The sequence below is a fragment of the Pyrus communis genome, chromosome 10, assembly GCF_963583255.1.
Source record: "Pyrus communis chromosome 10, drPyrComm1.1, whole genome shotgun sequence".
Classification (NCBI taxonomy): Eukaryota; Viridiplantae; Streptophyta; class Magnoliopsida; order Rosales; family Rosaceae; genus Pyrus; species Pyrus communis.
Genome location: NC_084812.1, coordinates 5,557,380 through 5,567,032, shown reverse-complemented (window position 1 = coordinate 5,567,032; position 9,653 = coordinate 5,557,380).

Genomic DNA, 9,653 nt, shown 5'->3' with positions numbered 1-9,653 from the left:
GAATGGATCAATATTCAATCTAACTACAACTAAACCGACCTTCTCTATGGACATGGAACTTTACCAAACCACCAAACACAAATCAAACTTCTTGAAAGCGTACGCGGTTATGTAATACATCTTTGACTTCAGATCAACTTTCTTCTAAGATATTCCTTCATGTAGACAAATAAACGGGCCGTGTATGATCATAAAAAATGAAAAAAAAGAAAAGGAAATACTCAATTTGTATGAATAATAAATACGGTGTTATAATAAGGTTGTACTATAATCGTCGCAGTTTGCAATTCAAAGTTACATAATAAGAAATAGATTATAGTTAATAATACAAAATGACATTGTTATGACTTATGTAATATCGTCATATACACGGTCGTAGTTGTTATGCGTATATATACATGCATAGATTTATATAGATGTGATATCACAACGGCTCTGCGGAGTTAGTGACACTAGTAGAAAAACATGTTTGCGCGACGGAATCTTGCGCGACGCAGCAAATTTCGTCGCGCAAAGTAGTTTTGCGCGACACAAAACACAAAACGTCGCGCAAAAGGCCTTTGCGCGACTGTTCTTTGCGCGACGTTAGACTGCGTCGCGCAAAACAGCTTTGCGCGACGTACAAGTTTCTACGTCGCGCAAAACATCTTTGCGCGACGAAATCTAACGTCGCGCAAAGAATTGTTGCGCAAAGGCCTTTTGCGCAACACACAAACGTTGCGCAAGATCTTGGCGCCAAACAAAAAATACTTTACCATTTTTTTTCCAACTTTGCACGACGTACGTGCACTTGCGTCGTGCATAGTCCTTTATTTATTTATTTTTTTTTTTTTTTTGGGGGTTTTTTCTTGCATTGCCTTTTTCTCTTGTGGTACCCACTTGTGTAAATATTTTAAATTGATGATGGAATTCGTTCATTGTATTCATATAGAGTTAAAGAGTGTAACTGTAAAAAATCATCAAAACTAGAGTTAAAATAACCATTAAATCGTTATTTTTCATTTATAACCGTCGAAAAGTTTTGTCCCGTTACTTGAACTCTGAATGTTTGTTTTTTTGCGATTTTTGGCGTATGTGATCTCAAAATATAAACAAAGAAGTTTGATGGTTGGATCGTTGACACTAATTTTGTACAATGCGTTTCTCATCAAAATCAATAGTATATGTATTTACTAAGTACATTTTCATTTATTTATTTTGTACTCATACGCAACAAGGTTAAAAAAAAGAAAGAAAAAAAAAGTTTGACCGACGTAGGTATAACTATGTCGCGCAAAGTTTTTTTTTTTTTTTTTTGGTGAGGGGGTTCTTGGATCGTTGTATATACAAACAAGTTTGACAGTTGGATTGTTGAAACTAATTTCTTACAATGCGTTTCCCATCAAAATCAATGGTATATGTATTTACTAAGTACATTTTCATTTATTTATTTTGTACTCATAAGCAAAAGGGGCAAAAAAAAAAAAAACAAAAAAAAAAGACTTTGCGCGACGTAGGTACAACTGCGTTGCGCAAAGCGTTTTGCGCGACGTAGAGGCACCTTCGTTGCGCAAAGTTTTTTTTTTTTGGGGGGTTTTTTCTTGCATTGCCTTTTTCTTTTGTGGTATCCACTTATGTAAATGTTTTAAATTGATAATCGAATTAGTTCATTGTATTTATATAGGGTTAAAGAGTGTAGCTGTAAAAAATCATCAAAATCAGAGTTAAAATAACCGTTAAATCGTGATTTTTCATTTATAACTGTCGAACAGTTTTGTCCAGTTACTTCATCATTGAATGTTTTTTTTTTTTTCGCAATTTTTTGCTGATACGATCTCGAAGCTATACAAACAAGTTTAACGGTTGCATCGTTGAAACTAATTTCATACAATGAATTTTCCCATCAAAATCAATGGTATATGTATTTACTAAGTACATTTTCATTTATTTATTTTGTACTCATAAGCAACAAAAAAAAAAAAAAAAAAAACACTTTGCGCGACGCAATGGTGCCTATGTTGCGTAAAGTCTTTTTTTTTTTGGAGTTCTTGCATTGCCTTTTTCTTTGTGGTATCCACTTGTGTAAATGTTTTAAATTGACAATCGAATTAGTTCATTGTATTCATATAGGGTTAAAGAGTGTAGCTGTAAAAAATCATCAAAATCGGAGTTAAAATAACCGTTAAATCGTGATTTTTCATTTATAGCCGTCGAAAAGGTTTGTCCTGTTACTTGATCTTTGCATGTTTGTTTTTTGTGATTTTTGGCATACACGATCTCGAAGCATATACAAACAAGTTTGACGGTTAGATTGTTGAAACTAGTTTCGTACAATGCGTATCTCAGCAAAACATTAGATTCACTAACAATTGGAGTTTATTTATACTTTCATTAAGTATAACACAAGATTTTGTGGTATCCACTTTTGTAAATATTTTAAATTGACGATCGAATTAGTTCATTGTATTCATATAGGATCAAGGAGTGTAGCTTTAAAAAATCATCAAAATCGGAGTTAAAATAACCGTTAAATCGTGATTTTTCATTTATAGCCGTCGAAAAGGTTTGTCCCGTTACTTGATCTTTGCATGTTTGTTTTGTGCAATTTTTTGCGTATGTGATCTTGAAGCATATGCAAACAAGTTTGACGGTTGGATCATTGAAACTAGTTTCGTACAATGTGTATCCGATCAAAACATTATATTCACTAACACTTGGAGTTTATTTATACTTTCATTAAGTATAACATAAGATTTTGTAGTATTCACTTGTGTAAATATTTTAAATTTATCGAATTAGTTTATTGTATTCATATAGGATCAAGGAGTGTAGCTGTAAAAAAATCATCAAAATCGGAGTTAAAATAACCATTAAATCATGATTTTTCATTTATAACCGTCGAAAAGGTTTGTCCCGTTACTTGATCTCTGCATGTTTGTTTTTTGTGATTTTTGGTGTATGCGATCTCGATGCATATACAAACAAGTTTGACGGTTGGATCGTTGAAACTAGTTTCGTATAATGCGTATCCCATCAAAACATTAGATTCACTAACACTTGGAGTTTATTTATACTTTCATTAAGTATAACATAAGATTTTATGGTATCCACTTGTGTAAATATTTTAAATTGGCAATCGAATTAGTTTATTGTATTCATATAGGATCAAAGAGTGTAGCTGTAAAAAATCATCAAAATCGAAGTTAAAATAACCGTTAAATCGTGCTTTTTCGTTTATAACCGTCGAAAAGTTTTGTCCCGTTACTTGATCTCTGCATGTTTGTTTTTTGCGATTTTTGGTGTATGCGATCTCGAAGTATATACAAACAAGTTTGACGGTTGGATCTTTGAAACTAGTTTCGTACAATGCGTTTCCCATCAAGTTCAATGGTATATATATTTACTAAGTGGATTTTAATTTATTTATTTTGTACTTATAGCACTTAAGAAATTGAATGATATATATGTAAAAAAAAATTATTGTGGGTTTTTGTTAGAAAAATATATTATTGTGGGGCTTACTAAAAAAAAATTGAATTTGAAAAGAAGAAAGTCACATTTTTAGTAATTTTTATAATAATTTAAAAAAAAAATACTTTGCGCGACGCCTTAATGTGGTCGTCGCGCAAAACAACTTTGCGCGACGTCAAATTATACACCTACGTCGGGCCAGTTGTGATAATTTTGGCGGTGCAATAGTAAAAAATAGGCGGTTTTTTTCAATTTTCCAAATTTGGACAAAATCTTGAACCCTCCTCCCTCTTTCTTTCCCATGAACCCAGAATCTAGACAAAGTTACGAGGCACTGAGCTTATACCTTCTATTCGACGCCAACCTTGGCAGTACAATTTCAAGGCTTGAAGGAACTTCTGATGCTCCTCCTCTAAATCTTGAACCCTCCCTCTTTCTTTCCCCTTAGACCCCAAATCTCCCTCTCACTCATATCTTCCTCTCTTTTTCCCGTGAACCCTAAAATCAAGGTAAGGGTTTCTGATTTTGGAGGTTGGTTCTGATTCGATAGGGTTTCGGATTTGTGAAGGTTTGATGTTATGTAGGTCTGTTGATTTTGTTCAGTTGATAGGGTTTGAGGTTCTGATTTGATAGGGTTTAGGATTTGTGAGCATTTGTGAGGGTAGGAATCCCAGCACCAACTCGAAAGAAATGAGTTTGACTTGCAGGTACGACCTCTAGCCCATCACTAACTCTACACTCCTCCATATCTCTTCTCTCTTCTCTGTTTCTGTATCTGTATTCTCTAATCTTTTATTTTAAATTCATACATACAGATGTATAATACAAGTCCTCTACTTCTCACTGGAACCGCAATCCATATTTAGCACAGTAGAGATTCCCACTTTTCTAATCCCAATCCCCTAAAACCCTATTCAGGAAACCCCATCTTCTCATACCATAAATATTCCATTTCATATTTCCAGAACTGGGTTTTAGCTATTTAATGATCTCTGTGGTGGGTTTTCTCGAAGAACCTTAAAAGCATGAATCCTTAGTATGTCCTCCCTATTACAAAATTTCACTACATGGGTTTTGTTCAGTCCTAGTTTTCCACATATGGGATTTGAATCCTTTGATCCATATTGGAAGTTCATGCACTTTGAGCTTTAATACATGTAATATTCTGATACTTGATTCATCCATTTAATTCCTACTTAACTGTTGATGTTATAGTAAAGAATGTTTCTTTGTTTAATTTATTAGTAGAAATTGAAAATTGATATCATAATCCGCTTGAAAACCTTGAACTTTGGGCATCTTAGTTCCCTGTTTTGTTGGTTAAGTTGATATCTGGATATATTTTCTGTCAATTTGGTCTGAAATTCAACTATATTTTAGAACCCAGGTGATTTTTCACCCAAATATAGTGTTCAATTTCGATTTTGCATTTATAATTTGCTTTAATCTATACCCAAATGTGTAGCTGTTGAACTGTGCCAACCCAACGCAGTAATTGTTTGCTTAGTTTCAATGTTATAATGGTTTGCTTACTAGTTTTTCGTGATTTTGCATCGAATTCTTGATATTTGCTTACATTGCTTCATAGGCGTCCATGTCAATCTGCTGTGGGATTCCTATCTATGTTTTGCAGTTGCAACATGGTTGAACAATGGATTGGATTCGAACTTCTGCAGAAAGCGCTTTCTGTATTTAACTTTTCCAAAGCCGGCAACAACTGAACTAAACTTCTGCACCCAATTTGTCTGTTGGAAAGAACAAGTTGCGATTGTTTAGAGAAATCTGGATATCATTTTGCTTTCTTGATTTGGATATGATTTGGGGTCTGTTGAATTTGCTCTATGAATGTTTAAATTTTCTCTAACATCATCAAATTCTCATTTTAATTGCAAAACAAATAAGCTTTTGGCACTAACAAAGATACGAACAGAACAAAACAAATAAGCTTTTGGCACAATTTTTTTTCTTCTACACTCTTTTAATTGCAATCAACTAGCTCTATATATTTCTAATTCAGGCAGAAGTCTGCATTTGCTTGAACTGAATTTTTTTATTCCAATTTTGGCATGCTTTTAACCAAGTCAAGTGCATTTCTTTTGCATATTACATGTGTAGCTTGTCGTATACTCTCTCTCTCTCTCTCTCTCTCTCTCTCTCTCTCCATATATATATATATATATATATATATATATATATATATATATATATTCTATTCTGAGAGCTTTATGCACGCCTTTTTTGAATTATGTTGACCCTGCCTATTGAAATAATGTTTCCTCGTTTTCCATTTACCATGGCTTTGGCTTATTATCTTGATTTGTCTGATTTGTTGTCTGTTTGAACCTTTCACTTAATGTTATGACATTACTCTGCTTTTCATACAGGCTAGAAATTTTCGTTTCCCTTGTGGCCTTGTATATGTGACAGAACCAGGGTACGTTCTCTTGATCTTGTGCAATATGTTTTGCTTCCTGTTATTACTGAAATAAAAGAACTATGGCCTACGGGATGATGGTGTCAGCTTTTTCTTTCTTTTCTATTTTTTTTTTTTGAGAAAAAAAATAACAATTTATTAAAACAATAACATGAATTACAAAATATGGATAAGAAATCCACCATCTAGCAAAACTAGCTAAGACCTTTCAAGTAGATCTATATGAGAGAGAGAATAAATTTGAGAATAATTTTTTCTGATGATACCAATAATTCCATCCTAGTTGTGATAAGAACATTGCTCTTAGTTTTGATTTTAAGAGTGTTTTAATTCAGATATTTATTGAAGGGTGAATTTGAAAAGTATTATAGGTCATGTGTCTCTCTCTTTATAGGTCTTATTTCGTTTTTGAACTGCACCTATTGACAAAATTTGATCTGCATTTTCTATTTACATGCTGATGTGCAACACTCTTGTCATATTGAAATGCCTCAACAGCTTTGATTGAGTTGGATTATTGTTGTCCATGCTTGGCAAATGCACCACCAGCATATACACCCACTTACAGCATTGACACCATAATGAGTTTATTGTTAAGTAGTTTGCATTTGAGAATTATGTCGTCCTCTTTCTGTCATGGGAAAACAGTTTTGAAATGGATATGAATAGGTTTCTCATGATTTTGGGCCATCCCATTTCTTTTTGCCTATCATTTTTTTCTAATGGACCAAGTGGGTGGTGCATGTATTGACGCATGGACTCTCCGTATGGTCAGATTCGTGAAACGGGTGCCTCTTCTTCCAGATCAAACGCAGAGGTAGATGCATTGAAGGAGGAAGTGACAACCCTAAAGGCCCAGGGCGAGCAAATGAAGGAGCAGCTGAGGGCCCAGGGCGAGGAGATGAGGTCATATGCCGGGGCGTGGAGAGACCTTGTACAAGCCATACAGATGTCCGGCCTTCAAATCTCACTACCAGCACTTCATCTTGGTCCATCTTCGACCTCAGAGCCACCTCGCCCTGCTGATACCTAGTAGCTTGATGTATTAAACCTAGTTCACTTTTAGTTTTTTCTTTTTTGTTCGGATCTTGTATGTACATTTTCATATATTTTATAATTAAATACTTTTGCTTGGTTAATTAATTATTCTTTCGAATTTAATTACAATATTTATCAAAAATTAAAAAAAAAAAAAAAAAAGTTTGACCAAAACTACTCCCCACTTTGCACGACCAATCACTTTGCACGACGCATGGCTTCGTCGCGCAAACCCACTTTGCGTGACTCATGCGTACGTCGCGCAAAGTGGGTTTGCGCGACGACCACCTAAGTGCGTCGCGCAAACCCACTTTGCGCGACGCAGTCCGTAGTCGCGCAAAGTGGGTTTGCATGACGCACTCCGTTGGTCGCGCAAACCCACTTTGCGCGACGCACGCCGTGGCCGTCGTGCAAACCCGCTTTGCGCGACGCACGCCCCGTGGGCCGTCGCGCAAACGCTAGCGTCTCAGACTTTGCTCGACGATTAACGCGCGACGAAGGTTGCGTCGCGCAAACCCTTAGGCAACGATTTTTTACTTTGCGCGACGAAAGTACCTACGTCGCGCAAAGTGTTGTTTTTACTAGTGTGATAATCGTAAACATCTGTGCTCGGTTCAACCACCTGAGACTTTTGGCTAATATCATTGGAAACTATATATGACTGATTCAATTAAACCGAGTACTACTAGGGCTAGCTTACATGCATAACCTGGATTTTGTTAGGCCACAAGCTCTTAGAGGACGTGTTTAAGCACGTAACATTAACATATATAATATAATTGTAAATATATATCTAAGCTACATATTATATGAAACATTCTTTGTCAATCAAAACATGATGAAAAACGTTAAGGACAATAACGTAATTTTACAAAACAAAATTTTACCTTTTTTTTATTTAAACCTCACATACATTGTATCATGTCTAATTTAAAAAGTAAAAAAAGAAATAAAAATCTCTCCCCCTCTCTCGCCACTTCCATGTTCTCTCACTCTCTTCCTCTCTTCCTCTCTTCCTCTCTCCAATTTTAAAAACAAAAGTAAAATATTTCAAACACCCATTATGTGTGTGGGCAAGTACTGTAACTATATATATATATAAACACGGATTGAATCTGTTTCCATTCTTGCTTTCAATGTTTTTATTTAGGTCAACAGTCAACTATCCAGTGGCCTATATTGTTTGAAGAAATATCCAGGGCTTTGATTTGGTTTGTGTGCATGCTGATCGGTTCTTCTGAACCGTGTGAGGACTGACGAAGCAGCATATAAATATTGGGGGAGCCACGCATGCATGATCGGGGTCTTCTATACGAAGAAGAATTATTTATCTTCCTAATCTCTTTACTTTTTTATTCCTTCTATTTGAATGGTCACAATTAAATCATGCTAACATCTTATATTAATTTTTTTATAAAAATAATAAGACAAAAAACAATGTATGAAAAAAATGAATGAAAGAGATGAGAATAAGAGGATAAAGAATTCTCCTCCTCTATGTATGCAGGTTTTAAATCTTTTAACTAACTTTGCATGCAAAACGGTCCACTGTATGACTTTTTGTCCTAGTACTGTAGAAAGGGAAGGGATCTGTGAGCGATTATAGTGTTGCGAAACTACGCGACTCTTTTTTTTTTTGTTTTTTTTTTCTATTTTTTTAATTTATGAAATAATAGATTTTATTATATTAAATATTAGTTTAATTACTGATAAGGTTCAAAGTTCAAACCCACGTTATCGTACAAAAATTCAACTCATTTTCACTATTATAATAAAGGGATTTTGCCGAAAGTGACGTGACTTGACTCTTGAGAGATTATATAGTTTTCATGAGTATTACGACACATGAGAATGATCCATAAGTTATGGGTTGTTTATGAACGACATCGATTGGGCTTCTTGGTAGGTAGAAGAAGGGCTCAAAGCACGGTTGGGCTTCTTGGAAAGTTGATAAGGAAAGTTAAACATGGGCTTAGTTTTTGTTGGATAAAAAAATTAAAAATATGGTGGTGGAAACATAGCACTTTGAATCGTCACATAGGCTCAAAAGTTTTACAACATAGAAAACCTAAGCTATTTAATATTACAATTTAATAATATTATTCTTCACCTGTAAGTAAGAGGTTTTAATTTTAAATATCATAAATAACGAGTTTGCAACCAATTTATTTCCCATTTTCTTAGGCGATTCTATACAAATTAAAACCGGAGCTAGCTTCGCTAACTTAAGCAAAATTAGGTGGTTCTAATAAAAAAAATACAAAAAAAAAATAATAATAAACGAACTTAGGTAGTTATGATTGATTTATATTCAAAATTATCTTTGCTTAGCCTCTATAATCCCATGGCATCTCTTCTCCATATTAAAGTTAAAGATTTTGTATTTGATCTCCACTAAAAGGATAAAACAATATTAAAAAGGATTAGGAGGATTTTGAATATTCTTAAGGGGCCAAAGTTTCAACTTGTACTGCATTCATATATTGATTAATGAAGATTCTCCTGTCACTATATACCAAATGTTAATTACAATATCAACTATTAGACAAAAGCTTAGGGTGCCAAACGAATCTTGTTTAAGTGAAAAATCACGTACCAAAAGACAAAGAAATGGATCAATATTTTAAGTGATTCCCATATTTTTGGGTACTTGGAAATTAATTGTCTGCAAAATAATTATAAATTATAAATTACTCTACTCTGCTTTTGTCTATCACTTCCCACAATCCAT